The 22,006-nt window shown below is 36.1% G+C and overlaps 1 protein-coding gene across 2 annotated transcripts in view; it reads left to right on the top strand.

Moving 5' to 3' along the window:
• The window catches only part of LOC6038822, a 181,053-nt gene that overhangs the window by 2,041 nt on the left and 157,006 nt on the right, over window positions 1–22,006 (top strand). The gene's annotated exons all lie outside the window — the stretch shown is intronic.

Raw genomic sequence — 22,006 nt, 5'->3', positions numbered from 1 at the left:
AGATATTTATATGGATCCAATTACGTTTTCAAAATATCTAGGAATTTTCCATTATAAGCCCAATTTTTATTTGCAACCTGAGCTAAAATTGGTTATGCCGTTTCGGGGAAATGATTTTAAAAAAAATGTTGTTTTTGCAAAAACATGTCCAAAAGCGCTTTTTTCGGACCACCCTAATCCCAGAGCATATGAACTCCCATGCCGAATATAAGCCAAATCGGAGCACTTTTGTTTTGGATCTTAGGGTGACCAGATATTAAAATTTACTGGTGCTTTAAAAAGGTATTTCAGTCACATCCAACGAAAAGTCACATGATGGGTATCCTGATTCATCATATTTAGGTTAGATTTCGCGAAGAGCGTAAAAATCATGAAATTTGAAGATTTCCGTGAAATTCCGTGAAATTTACCAATTTTCTCAAATCAATTCATCAAAATAACAACATAATAAATATTTCATTCATAAAGACCTTTAAAGTAAATTTCATTAGATTTAAATTGAAAAGCATATGAGCCATTTGAAGAATTCTGGAGTTTTTTTTTTTAAATGGTCCAATAAACCAAATTTCCAGTCTTTGCTTTTTAGGTGTTTTTGAAACCGCCTTGAGTCAGAGGTATTAAAAAACACCCAAAAAGCAAAAACTGAAAATTTGGTTTATTAGGCCTTTAAAAAAACTACAGAATTGTTAGCAAAACAAACATTAACATGAAATAGATACAACATTTACTGATAAGTGAATGCTTCGAATATTTAAAAAAAAATGTTAACAAAAATCATTCAAAGAAGAAAAAAAATAATCTCGGATTTTTTTTAAATTTTGTCGCTTTCAACCAAAACTTGTTAAAATTGACTAAACAAGTTATTGAGATTTTTTAAAGATTGCACAGATTTTTTTTAAGTTGTAGTGATTTATTTTTAGAATTCATTTAAAAGCAAACATTCCTTTAAAAATAACAATCAGTGAAAATAGTCGTCTTTCCTTTTTTCCGTTCAATGATATAACCGGAGGAGCAAAAAAAAATAGATTGAAACATGTAATTCCATCAGAGAAGAGGAAGAAAAATTTTGAGAAAATAGATTGCTATTTTCTTGATACTATAAACAATAGTTTGTCAGTTTTCCTTTGAAAACTAACTGAATTTAACATTTTATTCATTCATCGTTATAAAAATTTAACTTTCAATTCAATTCAATTCAATTCGGTTTTATTGGTGAATAATCAAGATACAATGAGTTATTTTGAAGTGCATAACAGAGTTTTGGAGTTCCTTACAGCTGTGTGTTGCATCATAATCCATTTAGGAACAATTATTTCTTTAACTAAGGCACTAGCAAGAGTAAGAAAAAACTATACAAAAAAACTTACAGAAATTGCAAAGGAAAGGGGATAGAGGAAGAGAAAGCTTATATCTAGATCACAGGTAATTTATCCTTTGTAGATGTGTTTGATCATCAGTTCCCCAAGGGCCAGGAATTGTTCTGCCTTGTTCCGGCAGCTCCGAAACCGCGTCATCATCTCCCCCGCGAGAGCAAAGAACTCCGGCAGGGTGAAGAGATCTTCCCCGGTGACTTCTTGCTGGGCCGTACTGCCGCTACCGGCAGCGACCACGCTGGCGAACGAACGCCCCCAACCAGGAGGGAACGCTGAGTTTTCCGCTGGAACCGTACGCTGTCCAGCTGCAGGAACGGCTGCGCTCGTACTTCGCTGAGGAGGGTGGGACGCTTTCTTCTTCCTCTTTTCTTGCTCCTCGAGGTAGACAATTTAACTTTCAAAATTCAAATTAAATGAATTTTGAAAGAAATAATTTTAAAAGAATTTTATAGATTCAAACTTTTTTGCCTTCCTCACCTCAATGAGGAAAGGCTATAAAATCACTCGAAAAATGAACTTCTTTATTTGACCTCTTAGACCCACTTTTTATTAGGCCCTTTTAGGTGCTGCAACCAGGTAAGGACATAGACCCACCTTCACGTATACCTATCGACTCAGAATCAAATGTCTGTGCGTGTGTCTGGATGTGAGTTCGTGCACCGAAAAATATGCACACGATTACAGGGGTTGGACAAAATGATCGGGACAGGCAAGTTTTTGTCAAAATTCAAATGCTCATAACTTTTCGAAAAATTAACCGATTTTGATGATTCAAGAAGCAGGTGAAAGGGAAATTATTCCAGTTTTAGAAAATGGACCCGTTTAAGGGTACGGTCCGTGGCCACCGGAGATGTTCCGGATTTCCCGAGGTCATGTCGAAAAGCAAGTTTTTCTGCGGCGTGCCATTTTAGTTGTGGTGAGCTTTTTATTTAATCAATATTTTTTACTGAAAGTACAACTAATAACCAGTCGAATGCAACCAGAAGCATTGAATTCCGTTGAAAATCCGCAGAGATATGGCCATTTCCGTAAAATCGGACCGGGAGGACACGTATTGGCCACAGTTATTATAGCAACTTCGATGAACCATTGCAATATGGGTGGCAAACTTCATGTTTTTTCATGGGCAAGTCTCAAAACACATTCACGAGTCTGTAATTGGCCAGGGATAATCTGTAGCAGGTTCCGGGTGCCCCGGGGAAAGTGGCCAATTCGGGAAGTTGCACTTACCATAGCAATATGGGTATCAAACTTCATGTTTTTTCATGGGCAAGTCTCAAAACACATTGACGAGTCTGTAATTGGCCAGTGGTAATCTGTAGCAGGTTCCGGGTGCCCCGGGGGAAGTGGCCAATTCGGAAAGTTCCACTTACCATAGCAATATGGGTATCAAACTTCATGTTTTTTCATGGGCAAGTCTCAAAACACATTTACGAGTCTGTAATTGGCCAGTGGTAATCTGTAGCAGGTTCCGGGTGCCCCGGGGGAATTGGCCAATTCGGAAAGTTCCACTTACCATAGCAATATGGGTATCAAACTTCATGTTTTTTCATGGGCAAGTCTCAAAACAAAACTACGGATCTTTAATTGGCCTCACTAAGCTGTAGCAGGTTCCGGGTGCCCCGGGGAAAGTGGCCAATTCGGAAAGTTCCACTTACCATAGCAATATGGGTATCAAACTTCATGTTTTTTCATGGGCAAGTCTCAAAACACATTTACGAGTCTGTAATTGGCCAGTGGTAATCTGTAGCAGGTTCCGGGTGCCCCGGGGGAAGTGGCCAATTCGGAAAGTTCATCTTACCATAGCAATATTAGAATCAAAGGGTCTGTAAATGGCCATAGTAAAGCAGGTTCCGGATGCTCCTGGGAAAGTGGCCAATTTGGAAAGTTCTACTTACCATCGCAATATGGGTAGGGACCATCCATAAACCACGTGGCCAAAAAAGATTTGTTTTGGATAGAAATTGTCCACGAGGAGAGGGGGTTTCTGAGATTTCAAAAAAAGTGTCCACGTGGTTTCGGGATGGTCCCGTATCAAACTTAATTTTTTGTCAAGGCCAAGTTTAATGAAGGATTATTTTTTTCGGACATGCAAGTGAAAACTCGATTAACTTTGTTTTGGATTCTTAATATCGTGTTGGTATCTCCAGACTGGCTGGACCGATTCGGACCGTTTTGGTCACATTTGATTCGTCTTGGGGTCCCACAAGACCCTAGTTAATATGATGAAGTTAAGAAAAGTACTTCAAAAGTTATGCTAAAAAACGATTTGGCTGTAGTTTGAAATATTGTAAAAAAGGGTGGTTTTTAGAAAACCCGTCATGCTATATACTGTTAGAAAGGTATTTGAAAGACCTTTTCGACGAGTTCAAAAGATTGAAGATCTGAAACTCCATCAAAAGTTATGAGCACTTATGTGTTATTTATACACTTTTTTGAGGCCGGATCTTAAATATTTTGATGAAAAAGTTGTCCGGATCTATCATGCGACACATCGTTGGATATGTATTCAAAAGACCTTTCCAACATGCCCAAAAGATTGATGATCTGACAACCCTATCAAAAGATATAAGTACTTTAGTGTTTCAATAAACTTTTTTTGAGGCCAGATCTCAGATATTTTGATAACGGTAACGTTTTGTCTTTAAAGTCACTTTTTAAGAATATTTCAGATTTTTTCTGAGGATGTTTAATTTTCACGATATTTGATTATTATTTAAATTGGAAATTTTCGTGGAAGTTTTTTTTTAGCTTTTTGATTTTAAATATAATTTTGAAGATTTAGTTACGAACATTAAAAAGGCAGCTCAATAAATGACAATACTCATGCCTAACTTTTTTTTTCAAGATATTTTTCATTAATCAATTTTTTTTTGTCACGTTCAATTAAGTCAAAAAAGTTAAGATTTTTTAAAGTTTAGCATGAAATTTTTATAGTTATTTTAATATTTTTAACGTTCCGCGAAATTTTCGTGAAATTTGGTGTTTTGAAATTAAGGTCCCCGTGAAATTTGCAATTTTTGAGCGTGAAAAATCACTAAGCCTAATCATATTGATTGAGTCCTAGCTTTTTAAAAGTATGTACATTTATTTTAAGTAACTTAATCATGAGATAGAGTGACCAATCTTTAAATTGTATGGCTCACTGCAAAAATTTCACAATTTACAAAAATCAGAACATTTCTGGAGTTTTTTTATTTAAAAGGTCCAATAAACCAATTTTTCAGATTTTGCTTTTCGGGAGTTTTTTAATACCCCTGACTAAATGCGGTTTCAAAAACACCAAAAAACCAAAAACTGGAAATTTTTTTATTGGACCTTTAAAAAAAAAACTCCAGATTTCAGGAGCAACACGAGAAATGGGAGGATGAGGATTTTGACATTTTGAACTTAAGGGGTTACATACATGTAAATCGGCAAAAATGTTCGAGGTTGGTTTGAGCACAAACTTAAACTTTTTTTCAATCTGTTTTCAGGACATTGAAATATACATTTTCAACTGTTAACAAAATAAATTTGAAGACATTTGGTTGCATCATTGCCAAGATACAGCTATATGAAGTTAGCAGTTTCAAAAAAACGTGTGCCACGATATCTCAACACTGCCTTGACCAAATCGGCTCAAAGTTTCGGTGAAGACTCGTTAAACCGGTCCTGTGTGCATGACGAAGGCCGTTTTTCAGAAAATTTATTTTTTAAAAAGATTAAAATATTTTTATGTTTTTCATATAAAAAATCGAAAGTTTTTAATTTTTGTATTTTTTAAAACAGCAACCAGAGATCCAGATGAGATGAGTGGGTGCTGAAAAGATGAACTTTTCAACACTTGTATCGAAAAGTATTTTTTTTTTAAATTGTTTCGTTTTGAACGGTGAATTTACTTAACACATGTATGTTTCACATAAAATTCCATTCAAATAGCGTTATTCGGATTTCTTCAGCACTCATCGTATCTCGCTTTCGCAACATGTTCCATAAACTGCTATAATAACATGAACACTTTTTAAAAATGTAAGAAAAGAGCAACATTTTCACAAAATCAAGCTTTACGAGAAAATATAGTCCACAACTATGTGAAAATGATTGCAAATATTGAAAAAGTGAATTTAGTAATCAAATAAGCAAACAACGCTAAAAATTGACTACTGACTAAAATGGAGTCGAAGAACTCGAATTTAATGCTAAATATCAGAAAAAAATGCTTGTGGCTCGATTATCCGAAGTTCCATATTCGAAACTTCGGATAATCGAGTATGGACTGTATCTCAAAAAAGAGGAACAGCCCCAAAAGGACCTCCGCAAAAGGTTGTTACGGCCTATTTATAAAACCTTCATAAGAACTCCTTAAAGCTCTAATAAACCCTTTGTTAACATTCCAACGCCCAAGGCTCCAAAAAAAGTTGGAACGGTAATTTTAACTCGTTTGTTCAAATTAAGTTCTGCAACATTCTAGGATCATCTAGATATTCTTACAAATCACTGGAAACAATAATCGGCCCGATTGGTTGAGTTATGCCCGAGAACCGGCTTGGGCGTCCGTTTAAGTTGGACATCCCGAGCATGGGTAAATAACAAGGGAAACGCAAAATAATACCATTCAATGGTATCAATACCAAATTTGGTTTTCGCGAGCCCTTGAAAAAATGTCTAAAGTGTATGTTAATACCAACCTGTGGTATTATACCAAATTTTAGTATTGTTTTGTTATTGGGCAAATTTTAAGAAAGTGTCGAATTGTGTCTTACTGTTACTTACTTACATTCTTTAAAACGCAAATCTACTCCAAATCAAAGCCAACTATTTTATTTTGGTCTAAAAAAGTCATTTAAAGATCTTTATAAATTAGGGAATACCATACATTGGTATTGTAAAGGTATTTTAAACAAAACTATTATAAAATAAAGGTGATTCATAAAAATCTATTTCAAATGATGTTTAACATTCTTAAAAGTATGCTGATACATTTGAAAATGATAAGAAAAACATTTATATATTTAGGAGATTTATTTTACGACAACAATAGGTTTAACGTGAATAATTCAAAATTTTAGAATGGATTTTACTTAACATTGTGTGCCTTTTTCATCATAATCGATAAACTCAAAAAAAAATAATGTCAATCTTTGTTAATTTGATAAAATAACTCTTACAATACCAAAATTTTGGTATGCATGTGGTATTCGAACATCGTTCTTAAATCTTTTTAATATTGGATTTGTGTTGAATCCTATTCAGTTGGAATCATGCATCCTCGAAAATCCCTCGAAAAATGCCACGCTGCCTGGGCTATAGCCTTTCTCGTTCTACTTTAGTTTGGTTCTCTTTCTTTGAATTTCCTGATATTTTTGCCTGCAGCTAAAACATGTTGATGCAGCAGCAGCTCGTTTTCAACAAGCCTTGATAGCTCAGTTGGTAAACGGGTAGCTAAAATGGTGTCTGCACATTACCTGCCATGAGTTCGATTCCAGTATTCCTCTAGTTTTCTTTACCTGATATTTTTTGGCTCTCCAAAGCAAGACTTCGTTTTCCTGCCTGTTCGAAGGATTTAAATATAGCATCAAAATTCTACCCATTTCTCATTGCAATCCCATTAGCTAAATTGAATTCCCGCTGTAATCCTATAGAGAATTCTCATTATTTTTTGTCCAATGAGATTTTTATTAACCCGGAAAGTTTTTATTTGTCTGGTATTCATTTGCCCTTGGAATGGCACGTTTTGGTATTGCTTTGGTCTTCCCCATACAGTTTTTTGGTATGATTTCATGGTATTATACCATCTATTACTGGGCAACCAAGGGCACATTTTGGTACTTGTTATTATGCCAAGTAATACAAAAATATGGTATTCCCGTGTTATTTACCCCTGCTCGGGATTAGGGTGACAAGAAAAATTGAAAATTTCGGAAAATCGGATCAACTCGGATCGTTTTGCACCCTTCGACAATGTTGTAGGGAATTAAATTTCCTACAAGAATCTCCAACTTGGACGATTTTGGGCGAGACCTGTGCCACCTAGCAGAAAATTACTGAAACGATGATTTTCCCCATACATTTTCGTGATTTTCCCCATATAAACTTCAACGATGAAAAGCGACCCCTTAACCTTAACCGATTTGGCTCAAAATTGGCACAGATACTTATTTTTGCATTAGGAATCGAGTCAGAGGGTATCTCTGAAGTCGTTTTTTTATTGTCACCCTATTGGACATGCGTTGGGCGTTCCAGTGTTAAAACCTAGGCAGGGGTTAGGGAAAAATTACATTTTATATGTCTACAAACGTCTTATGCCAAACAGGCAATATTAATCTGGCAAAAAATAAGTCTTCGTCTTGCCATATGATAGAATGGAAATGGTTTGCAAAAATGGCGATGATGGAGTAAATTAAATTTAGGGTAGTTAATTAATTTGAGAGCAAATGTTATCGATGAATATGAGAGAAATAGAACCAAAAAATCAACTCACTTCATCAAAAATAAAAATAACTGTAAGTAAAGTTTTTCACGAAAAAAAAATTGATTGCAATTCATTGAAAAACATATTCAAATTATTTTTGGACTTTATACTCATGCTATGGCAATAATTATTCATGTCACCCAAATCTTGCAACGCAAATAACCAACTCTCACACGACTAATATCAATTTATTGCGCATCAAAACCTAGACTTCCATTCGTGCGACTTCAAACTCCGCCGTACCATAAAACAAAAGTGACAAGATTATTCTCGGTGAGAACGGGTGGTGAATCGGGTCCAATCTTGGCCTGGTTCGCTTGTCATACCGTCATCGTCGGTCGGTTCCAGGACTCCGGGGCGGAATCGGTGACAACAGACGGCGTCGACGAAAAAGGAATGAACTGCATATTTCACGCACATAAAATCCAATTTTACGACCTGTTTTATATTTATTATCATCTAATGTCACCAGTTTCGCCTCCATCATCGTCATTCTTTTTTTTTTTTGTAAAAAGAGAAAAGAACACTTTTTTGCTTGTTTTATTTTTGATGTCTTCTTTTTTTGGTCTGCAGAGCAATATTTTTGTGTAGGATTTGCGGGATTTGTTGCCTTTTGAGCAAGCCTCAGAAAAAGGTAAACCTAGATGGATGGCTGAAAGAGCGCATTAAGAAATCAGACCATGTTGATTGATGTCATAAATTGGTGTTGATGCAGAAGAAAGGGGTTCAGCGAATATTCATTCCAATTAGCCGACTTCCATAAAATTTTACATGATCTCTCTGTGCGCGGTTTTTTTTTCAGAACTTGGCACCAAAACACTATACAAAAAAACTGCAAATTGGATTTTCTTGTTGTTACGGCTCCGCGATCCCCACAGACAACAGATCAGCCCTAATGCTCGTTGCTCCCAGTTCGCGGTTAATGTTGCTTGTACAAAAGTTATGAGTTGGAACTCCGACGTCTGAACCGCATTCTCCTCCTCCTCGCACTAAATCCCTCAAGGGCCACAACTCCTTGGCCGCACATAATGTAGGTGCCTTTATTGGTGTACATGGCGGGTTGACGATGCTGGACGTTGCTGAACGCTAGATGTACGCCATGTATGCTGCATTGCTACACCCAAACAAAAAATCTCTGTCATTAAATGTGAATATGAACTAATGACTTTCCTGCAACTCAATGTGCCAACAACACTCATTACATTGAGGCAATTTCCGTTTCATCAAACATAGACGACCGTGGCGCAGAGGTAGAGCAATAGAGTATCAATCAAAGTTTGCTGGGGTCAAATCTCGATGGAAATGACACTTTTTTCATATTATGTCTGTCCCCACATTTGAGTGCATCCGTGAAGAGAGGAAGCAGTTTAACCAGATTGATACACTACGGTTACTTCATGTGCCGCTGCCATTAGAAGAAAGGCCGGGCCGTGAAGTGGATGGTGGTGGGACAGGATTTCGGGGATGGGAGGAAACATGTTTTCGTGCTTTGCTGTGTCGTACAAGTGCGTCACACATACATCAACTCATAATGTTTGGACCGACGACGACGACGCAACGACGGTCGCATGCATAGTTAATGCGGAAAATGGACTATTGTCACTCTGGAGAGTGGAATTGAATCAAGTCTCAAGGCAAAAGCCATCCGGCACGAAAGGAGACGGTGGCCAACTCTCTGAATGAGATTGAAGCATAGCTGCTTATTTTTTCTCTTTCTTGTTGTGATGCTGGGAGTTAAGTAGCAGTGCCTGGCTGGCTGGTTTGTGTAGGAAGTTTTTCCTTTTGGGATAGAAATGAAACGAAAGCAGCTAACTAAGATGAATAGGCTGTTTGTGTACGGTGTTGTACATGGGCAACGAGACTTGTGATCCGAAGGGGATCAACGCAGTGTGACGACAACACAAAATGGTGAGAAGTGAAAAAGGGAAGGGTAACATACGGCGAAGTTTAAATCTTGTTTTAATGTTTTGCACCTACGCAATTTATGTCATATTACTGCACTCATGCTATGACACTCTTCAAGAGTTTAGAAAAAGTCTGTGATAAGCACACCCGTGTGAATCAAGGGAGCGGTCGTGGCTGAATGGTTACGATGTTCGCTTTATAAGCGAATGGTCCTGGGTTCGAAACCCATCTGCTCCCAGTGAAAAAGTTCTGGACTCATTGAATTTGGAATTAATGAAAAACATGAAGCTCACGGCAGGGTTCGCAAAATGCATTCCACTTTACTGTGGAGCATTGCACAGTGGTCCAGATCGCAAAATTGAGTGGACAATGGAGTTTCCGAAAAATCGTGAAATTTTAGAGCTTTGGTGTCATCAGAAGGGTTGTTGCAAGTAAAAAGGGGCTATTTTTGGTTTGGTTGAAAACTAGGGTGGTTTACGATTAGGGTGGTTTTGAAAATTTAACTTTTCAGGATTATTTTTAGGATTTTTTTGTTGTCTTCAAAAAAGTTGTATGGGTATCCAAGCAATTTTGTCGAAGACACCAAAATTTTATCTCGTAATCTACGCCTTCTACGACCAAATTTATAGAAAGCATCTAAGCAAACCGTAAAAAATCATTTTTTTAACGTGGCAATTCATGATTAAGTTTTAGAGAAGAGTGATGTTCAGGGCACTTTTAGGGCTCTACAAAACCAACATTTTCATTTTTTGACTAGACAATTTTGGCTTGAGGATCAAAAGTTACAGCCATTTTAAAGGAAAAAAATACAAATTTAAACATATTTTGGATTTAAATGTTAATTTTACATGGAAACCCAAAGAATGACCAACAATCGATTTGTTGACATTTTGGATCAATTTTAACGGTTGATTCAAATTCAGCGGGCAAAACTACATGGAAAAACATATATTTGGACAATTTTCAAATTTCGTTAGGGTGGTCCCGTATTGTTTTCCTTTGAAAATTTGTCTTTTTTTTTCATGAAGATATCTCGAGTTTAAAGAAAACACCACTGAGATTTTTTCAGCTCTTTCAAATGCAACCTGATGCATAAAATTTGGCCTGCGCCTTTTCGAGATACTTAAGATATTTAAATGGCTAAAACTTTTGACCATTAAGCCCAAATTGACTTGTCAAAAAATAAAAATGTTGGATTTGTAGAGCTCTATAAGTGCCCTGAACATCATTTTTCTCTAAAACTTAACCCTGAATTGACAAAAATCGTCCAAATCCAAGCGAAACTTACTTGAAGATACCGTGGAGATTTTCCCTTCATACTCTGAAAAAAGTGGAGCATCCCTTTCCTTGTCCCTGGTGCGCGGTTGAGATGGGAGCGGCCGGCCATGGACGGTCATGGTGGTGAAAATTTGGTTCAGGTGCAATTGAGTACTAAAGCCCTATGTCAATTTTTTCGGTTTTGGTTAAAAACACGAATAAAAACCATTTCTGATCACTTTTTTTTCATTTTAATCCAGAATTTTTTTTTTTTTTTGGCAAGACAACATTTTTTCGATGGATCAACCTTGGAACGAGCTGTCAAGTAGGAGCTTTTCTGTCAAGAAGAACCGTGAGGTTAATTTTTCAAAATTGATTTAAAAATCCATTTTAAACTCTTTGTGATCGTACAAAGGGTCATTGTACTCAGAAAAAATAAGCTATATCGCTGATTCCTAGGCAACTTGGGTTTAAACAATCATCTCATCACATGGCGAAAGACTCGAGACATCTTAGTTTGAAAATGTCTTAAAAGTCAAGAAAGATGTATGGGATCATCCTAACCCCTAATTCGCAAATTGACAAAATTGTTGAAAATTGGTTTTCCATGTAGGTGAATCTGAATCTGTACCCAAAGTTAAAAAAACGTTCATTCGTTCATTGAAACAGTTCATCCCTTTGAGTGGCTTATTTGGACAATCGCCACTTATGAACCGAACCATGGTGGCCGATACGGTAAACGCGCGGTTCAATATGCCAAAGGTCTTGGGTTCGAGTTTCAACATCGATTTTTTTTTTTGAATGGGTAACTTTTTGGAAAATGAACTCACGAGTAAGGTACTCTCGGTGATTTTGGGATTTATCCTCTCCGTCCGTTCACAGTACCATTTTGCTATCGAACCATGCTCTTTATCCTCTCGTATTCGTATAAAGCGTCGATTATTCGAAGTCCCATACAAACCTTCGGATAAAAGAAATATTGAACAATCGAGTCTGGACTGTATATGAAAAAATGAACAATTTTTCCGTGTTGTTGTTTATTTTCAAATCAAACTTCAAACTAAGATGCATGCATGATGTATTTTCAAACAAAAATTTGTATCTGTTTGTCTCTGCAATCAATTTTACGATCTAATCACTAAGATGATATGATGATATCAGTACTGTCAAAAGACGTGACATTTGGGACCCACACCTGACAGTACTACTCTAATCCTTCATTGGGAAATATTTAAACTTATTTAATTTTATGCATAAATCATAAAAATCCTCCCACAAAATGAGAAGTTCTGTACAGTAGCAAAACAGTGATTTTTACTCCAAAAATTGACATTTTTTTTCCTCGACCACCGTAACAGAGCAAAAACTGCCAAAAAGCACAACCTTGTAAGCTTGGTGCCCGTAGGCCCGTGTGGGATGTGTGTCCCTTTGCTCGAGGAAAACTCCCATATTTATGGTTCTTCTTTGCGCCGGGTGCCATAAAACCAAACTTTACAGTCCGTAAATAACGACTTTGCAAAACTCTTGGAGCCTCCTCCCGCGCCGCGGGCAAACAGGCAAATTTCTCCTGTGGGAAATAATATCTGCCGGCTGAGCAGCCCCAAGCCCAGAGCCAGCGGAAATGGTGCGAAAATAAGCCAGATTTTTTTCAACTTTATTTGCCGCTTGCCAAAGTTGTCGTCAGGCTCGAACCGAAATCAGACCATTCTTTGATAAAATGAAAAAGATAAGCTCTTTATTTGCCAACTCCTTCGCAAGTTTCCTGTTTGCGAGTTTTCCTCCTCTTTATTTTTATTCTTATTTTTTGCGAGTAGCTCATTGGGCCATATGATAGGAAGTCCTGAGCCGATCTTTTGAGAGGGGGGGGGCTCTATTTCCGATATAAAATAAAAAATCGGAAAAGTATCTTCCACTTGAAACGGAAATGCCATAAAATGACGACAGGCTCACGTCACACACACACAGAAAAAACACATTTGAACGTGTCCTCACATGTGTCCTGAGTGTATGTGTGTGATCATCAATGGATCCTATCGGAATGAAAGAGTGTGGATGTTAGCACAGGCACTAGAAGAGGAAATTAAATTGGAAACCTTATTGATGTTTTTCCTCTTGAGCGAATCTGAGCCCAACGACGACGATTCATCGGTGTGTTGCCATCGGTTCTGGTTTCGGTTGGCAACACATAAAGCACAAGATTTTATGGCAAGTGTTTGTATAAATAACGGAATTTTACTCATGGCAAGTCACATAATGGAAGATTTCAATTTTTCTACTTGTTAGGGTCATTGCAAATTTTATTTCTCGTTGTTGTCCCCCCTCCTTATCAAATCTCTCTTATAACAGGGGGCAGACAAAATAATTGTCAAAAATTTTAATTTTCATTTACTAAACTAATTAAATGGATTGTAACTATTCAAAATACATTGTATAGTGTAAATTTATATATTTGGAACCAACAAATTGTATCTTAAGAACTGATTTTCTGATCGATTTGGAAATCGGAAAATAATTATTTATGAAAATCTAATTTTTGGATGAAAATGCAATCTTTGAAGCTTTGGCACAAGTAAGTCATAATTAAATTGGATAGTGTTGCCAATTTTTCGATATCGTGCACCGTTTTCAAGTTATAGAAACTAAACTTTTTTTTTTTGATAGCTTAACTTTTTTACCAATAATAGTCATGACCAAGCTTGGCCAAGATCGGAAAATTTGCTCAAAATTCATTGAAGATTGTACCCATGGTTGATGAGATACAGTGTCTGAAAAAAAAGCAAACAGGAAACTAGAGATTTTTTCTTCATCACTAAAATAGCGTCACATTTTAAGAGACAATAACAATTTGTGTCCGATTTTCAGTTTCAAATCGACCTAAGCATTTGAAATTGAGCAATTTGATGCTTCATCACCGTAGGACTTTTGCGAAACTGATTTGAGAAATTTATTATTTTTTGGTTAGTTTTGCCTTCCTCACTGAGGTAAGGCTATAATCCTGCTCTAAAAATGAACTTTCTATTAAAAGCTCCTAGACCCACCTTCATGTATACATATCTACTCAGAATCGAAAACTGAACAAATGTCTGTGTGTGTGTATGTGTGTGTGTATGTATTAGGGTGGGTACGGATTTTGAAAAGTTCTCAGATCAAGTTCTGGTGTGGTTCCCCTTGTAGGGCATACCCAAAGGGACTCTCACGCCAAATTTCAGCTCATTTGGTTGAAAACTGGCTTGTCTCAAGCGGGTTCAAGTTTACATGGAAATTACTATGGGAAATTTTAAATTTTCGTTCATTCGCTCCTACAGGCCTGGGGAAAACATGTAGAAACTTCTAGGATGGCCAGAAATGAGCGGAATCGTCTGGAGAACAACTTTCCCTAAGAGACCAGGTCGATTAGTTCAACCCCCATCGAGCTCAACGGCAATACATCCGGGGTTTTCAGAACCAACGGTTTTCCCCAGAAACGCATCAAATTTTCCTTAGCATGCTATGAATGCTTGATGAACACCGCGACGCCACATGTCAAACAGCTACCACGTGGACTAGCATCGCCTATAAAAAAATACTTTTTATTACTTTTTGAACCATACAATTATCATTCATGGTGATCAGGATATTATTCAGCTGTATTCTGAACCTCCAAATAAGAAAAAAAACTGTTATGGTGCAAATTTTTCAATCACGTGGTAGCTGTATGACATGTGGCGTCGCGGTTTTCATCAAGCATTCACAGCATGCTAAGGAAAATTTGATGCTTTTATGGGGAAAACCGTTGGTTCCGAAAACCCCGGATGTATTGCCGTTGAGCTCGATGGGGGTTGAACGAATCGACCTGGTCTCTTAGGGAAAATTGTTCTCCAGACGATTCCGCTCATTTCTGGCCATCCTAGAAGTTTCTACATGTTTTCCTCAGGTCTGTAGGAAGCATAGTAATTTCCATGTAAACTTGAACCCGCTTGAGACAAGCCAGTTTTCAACGAAATGAGCTGAAATTTGGCGTGAGAGTCTCTATGGGTATGCCCTACAAGGGGAACCACACCAGAACTTGATCTGAGAACTTTTCAAAATCCGTACCCACCCTAGTATGTATGTATGTGACCAAAATTCTCACTGAGTTTTCTCAGCACTGGCTGAACCGATTTTGATCGAACCAGTTGCATTCGACTTGGTTTAGGGTCCCATACATCGCTATTGAATTGTTTGAAGTTTCGATAAGTAGTTCAAAAGTTATGTATAAAAATGTGTTTTCACAAATACTCGGATCTCAATTATATGCATGTAGATGATGCCCGGATCCATCATCCGACCCATCGTTGATTAGGTAATTGAAAGGCCTTTCCAATGACTCCAAGACATTGAAGATCTGGCAACCCTGTCTCGAGTTATGATCACTTAAGTGATATTTATGTACTTTTTTGAAGCCGGATCTCACTTAAATGTAAGTAAACTATGTCCGGATCCATCATCCGACTCATCGTTGGTAAGGTAATTGAAAGGACTTTCCAATGAGTACAAAACATTGAAGATCTGGCAACCCTGTCTCGAGTTATGACCACTTAAGTGGTATTCATGTACTTTTTAGAAGCCGGATCTCACTTAAATGTATGTAAACTATGTCTGGATCCATCATCCAACCCATCGTTGGTAAGGTAATTGAAAGGCCTTTCCAATGACTCCAAGACATTGAAGATCTGGCAACCCTGTCTCGAGTTATGATCACTTAAGTGATATTTATGTACTTTTTTGAAGCCGGATCTCACTTAAATGTATGTAAACTATGTCCGGATCCATCATCCGACCCATCGTTGGTAAGGTAATTGAAAGGCCTTTCCAATGAGTACAAAACATTGAAGATCTGGCAACCCTGTCTCGAGTTATGACCACTTAAGTTATACATTGTGTTATTTTTTTCTGGATCTAAAAAAATGATGAAACCACTCATATACCCATTTTTGGTAAAAAGTGAGGAAGGCATCAACCACATAGGTGGATTAAGTTAGTTTTTTATTACAAACTTATCTGAACAATCTCTAATTATATTCTCATGCGTGTTCTATGTTTTTTAACAGTTTCATTGCAAACAGTATGACTGCTAAGTAGGAAATCCTTTCCTTGTCCCGACTTCATAATTGATGAGTTCATCTCAGGCCGAAACACTTCTCTCGATTTGCTAACAAATTACTTCATCAGCTGTTTTCAACCACGTTTGCGTCATACCCAGCACCGTTTTTTTTGGCTGCTGCAACTTGCATAAAATTGAAAATTTCACACCATCCTAAAGCCGATTGAACTGTCCACTAAACTGCACTATTATTACGCGGCCCGTCCGCTCGAACGTCCTCGAAACAGGTGTTGAAACATGAGAAAAATCGTGTCTTGTGAGCCGATTCGGTTGTATCCGATGAGCCGTTAAATGATGGACTAATCGCCAACACCCGCATTTTCTGAAATGACGTAATTGAGTGCAAATAATTTTTTGGGAATCTGGCTTCGCTCCCGAAAGGCAACTTCTGCAATGTATTTCCCCCTCCCTTAAATATTGAACACCGTAACGATTTGCTGGCGCGAATCCAATTTTCCTCTGCAAATTCGGCGGCGATCCCCCCCAGACTATCGCCATGGTGGCGCTAACAAAGTTTTCCTGTTCAATTTTCCCCCATCCACCCCAATTTCTCTTTTCCAATCTGGGATTTATTTATTCCCCATTTTCAATCTCCTTATTTTGAATGAAATCGATCCCAACCCGCGCGAAGTGAGTGTGTGCAAATACCAATTTCCAATTCGCCACACCCCGGCGGGGATGACTAATGTTAGTAAGTGCTAGCACCTCAACCAGCCCACCACATCGCCACTTCAGAACCAGGTTCAGGACCACCCCTGAGACAGGCTGTCAGCGAATGCGAGATCTCTGTCTCTAGTTTTTGGGGGTGGTTGACGTACTTTTTCCTAGGAAGGTATGTTTTCATACTTACTTTTCTTCCTCTCTACCTAAAAGGAATACCCCGAACTGGCCGAAAAACTCTTTTGGCCTACCGGCTGTGGTGACAAAAGTAGATACCGATTCCCTTTTTGCAGTTTTCCCTTCCTGAAAACCTTCGATTGGACGTATGCGTCATCGTAGACAGGGGATACCAAACTGTTATTATTAATCGGTGAAAAAAAATATTCTGCTTTAAATTCTGACTACTTCTGTTCGCCTTTACCAATATTTGGTAAGACATACCGTAAAACGGGGTGACTTTGATAACCGGGGTGACTTTGATAGGTTTGCGATTTTTCCGCAAAATGAAGAGTACAATTAAAATACTTAAGGAATGGTTTAGAAACATACTGACCGTGGTAGAGAAGTGTTCAAAGTACCTCAAGAAGAACTTTTCATAAAATTTTGACAAGTTTTAAAAGTTAGTTAACTATAGTTAAGAAAATGTTGATGAAAGTCCTTATTTTAAACTTCTCAAAGTGTCATGATTTTCTCAATGAACATGATTTTCAAACGGAAAACGGAATGCATTTTTGGATTCTTTGGAGAATTTTCCACTAGAAGAAGGTTAAAAAAGTTTGAAATTAATAAATAATATGTGTTTTTGAAACACAATTAAAAAAAATCTCCAAATTTATCGGCAATTTCAGTTGAACAAATTTCATGTAAAATGTGAAAACTTGTGATTCGGGCTTTGAATTTAGTATAAAATGCAATATAAATCAATAATTTTATAAACAAAACTAGTTTTAACAAATTTCAGGCAAAATTCCGACTTTTTAACAATTTTACCTAAAATTTATATGTATTTTGCTAAAAAGCTTATACACTTAGTTAACTAAATAAAAACATTGATTTTTTTTCTTAAAAACTATATCAGCTACTTTAGTGATGGTAAATTTAGCGTACAAATAAAGTTTGAACATCTTAAATATGATTTTAACAAGAAAAACTATGACTATCAAAGTCACCCCGGAATTAAAACTAATAATTTTTAACGTAACTTTTTTTCTAAACATTATTGAAAAAACTTTTTTTCCGAAACAGTGCATGGACATTGTGTAGTCTACCCCAGTACATGTTTTAAAAATAATAATCTTGAGAAAAACCTTACCTGTTGGAAAATATTCTAAAAACAAATTGAAATCCTATCAAAGTCACCCCGGTTTACGGTACTACAATTTTCAATTTTAATACATTTGGCAAATTATCGACCAAAACCGGACATGGATTTATCAATATTTTTTTATTTAGCTCAAGAGCAATTCCATGCCAAATAGGGAATCGGTTGTACCCGACCCTCTCCGATTTCAATGAAACTTTGTAGACATGTTATCCTTCGCTTATATAAGCCATTTTTGTGTATATGGAGCCAGTTCCACTCGATAATGACATTTGAGAAGGGCGTAAGTGCTTTAAATATTTTTGTAATTCGGAATTTAAATATTTCTGTATTTCAAAGCCGTTGCATCGTATCAAAAAGTGGTCAAAGACAAACTTGTAGGAAATTTTACGGGCTTTTCGATAAAAATACACTGAAAGAAAAAAACACCCAACTTTTATGAGATTTTTTGATTTTTAAGTTTAAAAGTCAAATTTGAGGGAGCCCACGATTTTTTCGTTCAAAATTTGTGTGAAGATAGCCTAAGATGTTACAAAAGACTCACGAAAAATGCAGGATGGAGCAACTCACCTAAAAAATACAAAAATCATTTACTGAAACTGTTTTTTGAAAAGTGCTCTAAACGTCAAAATTTTCAAAAACCGAATACGGGAATCGATTTTCCAGACAATTTTACATAAAAGTCTCCATATTGACCATTGTCCTAAGTCCAATCCTTGTGAAGTTACAGCGGTTTTAAAAATAAAAATGTAGAAAAAATAGGTTTTTTGATGGTTTTTGGCAATTTCGATATGACAGACTTGATTTTTCAGTCTCGTAAATATTTTTACCGGAAAGCTCGTCCAATTTCCCATAAGTTTGTCTTTGACCACATTTCAATTGGATGTATGGGCTTACAGATATAAGCTAATTTACTATCCAGGTTACTATACTACACTGAAAAATATGATGTTTTCAATTATGAGCAATGTAATTAGCTTATATCTGCAAGCTCATACATCCAATTAAAATGTTGTCAAAGACAAACTTATGGGAAATTTGACGAGCTTTCCGGTAAAAATATTTACGAGACTGAAAAATTAAGTCTGTCATATAGAAATTGCCAAAAACCATCAAAAAACCTATTTTTTCAACATTTTTATTTTTAAAACCGCTGTAACTTTACAAGGATTGGACTTAGGACAATGGTCAATATGGAGACTTTTATGTAAAATTGTCTGGAGAATCGATTCCCGTATTCGGTTTTTGAAAATTTTGACGTTTAGAGCACTTTTCAAAAAAACAGTTTCAGTAAATGATTTTTGTATTTTTTTAGGTGAGTTGCTCCATCCTGCATTTTCGTGAGTCTTTTTGTAACATCTTAGGCTATCTTCACAAAAATTTTGAACGAAAAAAAATCGTGGGCTCCCCCTCAAATTTGACTTTTAAACTTAAAAATCAAAAAATCTCATAAAAGTTGGGTGTTTTTTTCTTTCACGTCCAATTTTCTACAAGTTTGTCTTTGACCACTTTTTGATACGATGCAACGGCTTCGAGATACAGAAATATTTAAATTCCGAATTACAAAAATATTTAAAACACTTACGCCCTTCTCAAATGTCATTATCGTGTGGAACTGGCTCCATATACACAAAAATGTCTTATATAAGCGTAGGATAACATGTCTACAAAGTTTCATTGAAATCGGAGAGGGTCGAGAAAAAAGTACCTGAAAAAATCCTGTTTTGGGCTGGAATTGCTCTCAAACTTTTTGAGTGCCTTTCCTATGACCAAATATAGCTACAGTCGATAAAGAAGTCAGTTTTGTTTCAGGAAAAGTGGAAAACGTGGTCTAAAAATGACAAAAATCGCCAAAATTCAACTCTTCAACCAATTTTTGATCTTGAAAAAAATTAAAAAGAAGATCTTTTAAAGTTTAGGACAGTTTTAGGGTTGAAAGTTAGTTTTCAATAACGTATGTTAACTTTGGCTCTGTTTTTCACTAGCATTTACTTTATTATATGTTGAAATAAGGTTACAGTATTTTTTTGTATTGTCCCAGACTACCCTAGTAACATTTTAGGCTTTATCAAAGCTGTCACAACTGCTATAAAATCTATCAGCCAAAACCAACATTAAAACCACTAAGTTGTAACAGCCTCCCCAGAACCCCGATTAACCTCACTTAAAACCCAAAAGGACCTCCGCAGATGGTTGTCACGCCCTATTTATAAAACCTACATAGGAGTTCAATGTTTTACAACTCAGTCCTAACAACATCTTAAAAGCCTTGATAAAACCTTTGTTAAAACCTAGTCAGGAGTTAAGAAAAAATGTCATTTCATACGTCTTCAAACGTCTTATGCCAAATAGGTTTTATTTTGGCAAAAAATAAGTCTTTGTCTAAATGATAAAATGGAGATGGTTTACAAAAATGGCCATGATAAATAATAGGATTTTGGAGGTTATCAAAATAATTTGAAAGCTTATTTCTCGCAAATTTTATTAATAAATGTGAGGGAGATAGAGCCAAAATAAATCAACTCGCTTAGTAAAAAATCATTATTTTGTAATCATAGTTTTAAATGATTAAAAATATTTTACTGCAATTCTTTGATAAAAATGTTCTAATTATTTTTAAACATCTATCGCAACATCAATTATATCAGAAATTCAGCAAAAATGAGTGTTTTCGTCAAATTTAAATCAAACTTCTCAGTTCTCTATTTTATCAGCCAAGATGGCGGTCAATCACATTCAATCAGAACACGCGTTAAGTGTCATATTTATGCACTGCTAATTGACCGCGTTTACAGCTTTTTCAGGAGCTTGCGGTTTTAAGTAAGCATTTCGCATGCCTAATGGCACTTGGCAGCTAAAACACCATTGGTTTTAAAGAAGCATGCGATAAAACCTTTTGGCATGACATTGCCATTGGGGTTTCAAGACTCTCTTAAAACTTTCATAAAACCTTATTGAAAGTCATTTAGCTGTTATTGTCACAAGGTTTTATGTCTAAGACATAAAACCGTGTTAGAACCTATTAATAAGCTCTTGCTTATTGGTTGCGGTGAATGCCCAAATATAACTTCTAAGCAATCAAGATACTACTATAAAACCTTGATAAAACGGGGCGGTGATAATGTTTTTTTTTTCTAGAGTAATTAATGAGGACACATGCAAAAAATAAAAGGTGGCTGTGAAAACATAAAAAAAAAACTAAATAGACAAAAGGTAATGATGGAAGGTGGTAGTATCAACCACACACTATCAGAAACAAACATAAACTAAATAAGATAAAGGCACATACAGATTATAAATATGAAACAAGAAAAACATAAAACATGAAAAGTAATGTTTTTTTTATAACAACAGTTACTCAAAATGACCTTCTGAACAGAAGAAAAATTGCGAAAAAAAAACTGGGCAGTACAAGGTTTAAATTCAAAATTATGTATTTTTTGAAGAAATTTGCTTATCGGTTTGGTGACTTCTGCAATGTTGCAGGTGCTGATAAGGACTCGGAAACAAAAATTTGATGAATTTTGAATCAACATTTTTTAATTAAAAACAATTTTTTTCTTTTATAGCTTTATCTCAAAATCCATACAATTTTTTTTTTATTTATTTTTTTTTTTGTGTTTTAGGGGATGCAGCCGAGCAATGCTTTCTTAAAAAGAGGTTTTGAAAAAAAAATCAAAACAGTTTTTTAACTTCAGTTCCTAATGTTACTTGCAATCGAAAAGAACTTTACAGATTTTTCGTAGGAGTGCACAATTTTCGAGAAATAACCACTTAAAGTTAAAATTTTAATGACAAATGCATTTTTTCTTCTATGAGCTTCCTATTCTGAAAATTATTATTATTGGTTTTTTATGTTTTGAGGAAATTTCAAATTAAATTAAATTAGAGACTTTAAAGAGAGGATCTCTGGT

Source organism: Culex quinquefasciatus, chromosome 3 (genome assembly GCF_015732765.1).
Source record: "Culex quinquefasciatus strain JHB chromosome 3, VPISU_Cqui_1.0_pri_paternal, whole genome shotgun sequence".
NCBI classification, from domain to species: domain Eukaryota; kingdom Metazoa; phylum Arthropoda; class Insecta; order Diptera; family Culicidae; genus Culex; species Culex quinquefasciatus.
Note: the sequence above shows the minus strand (reverse complement) of the source record. Positions and strands in the feature narration are given on the sequence as shown.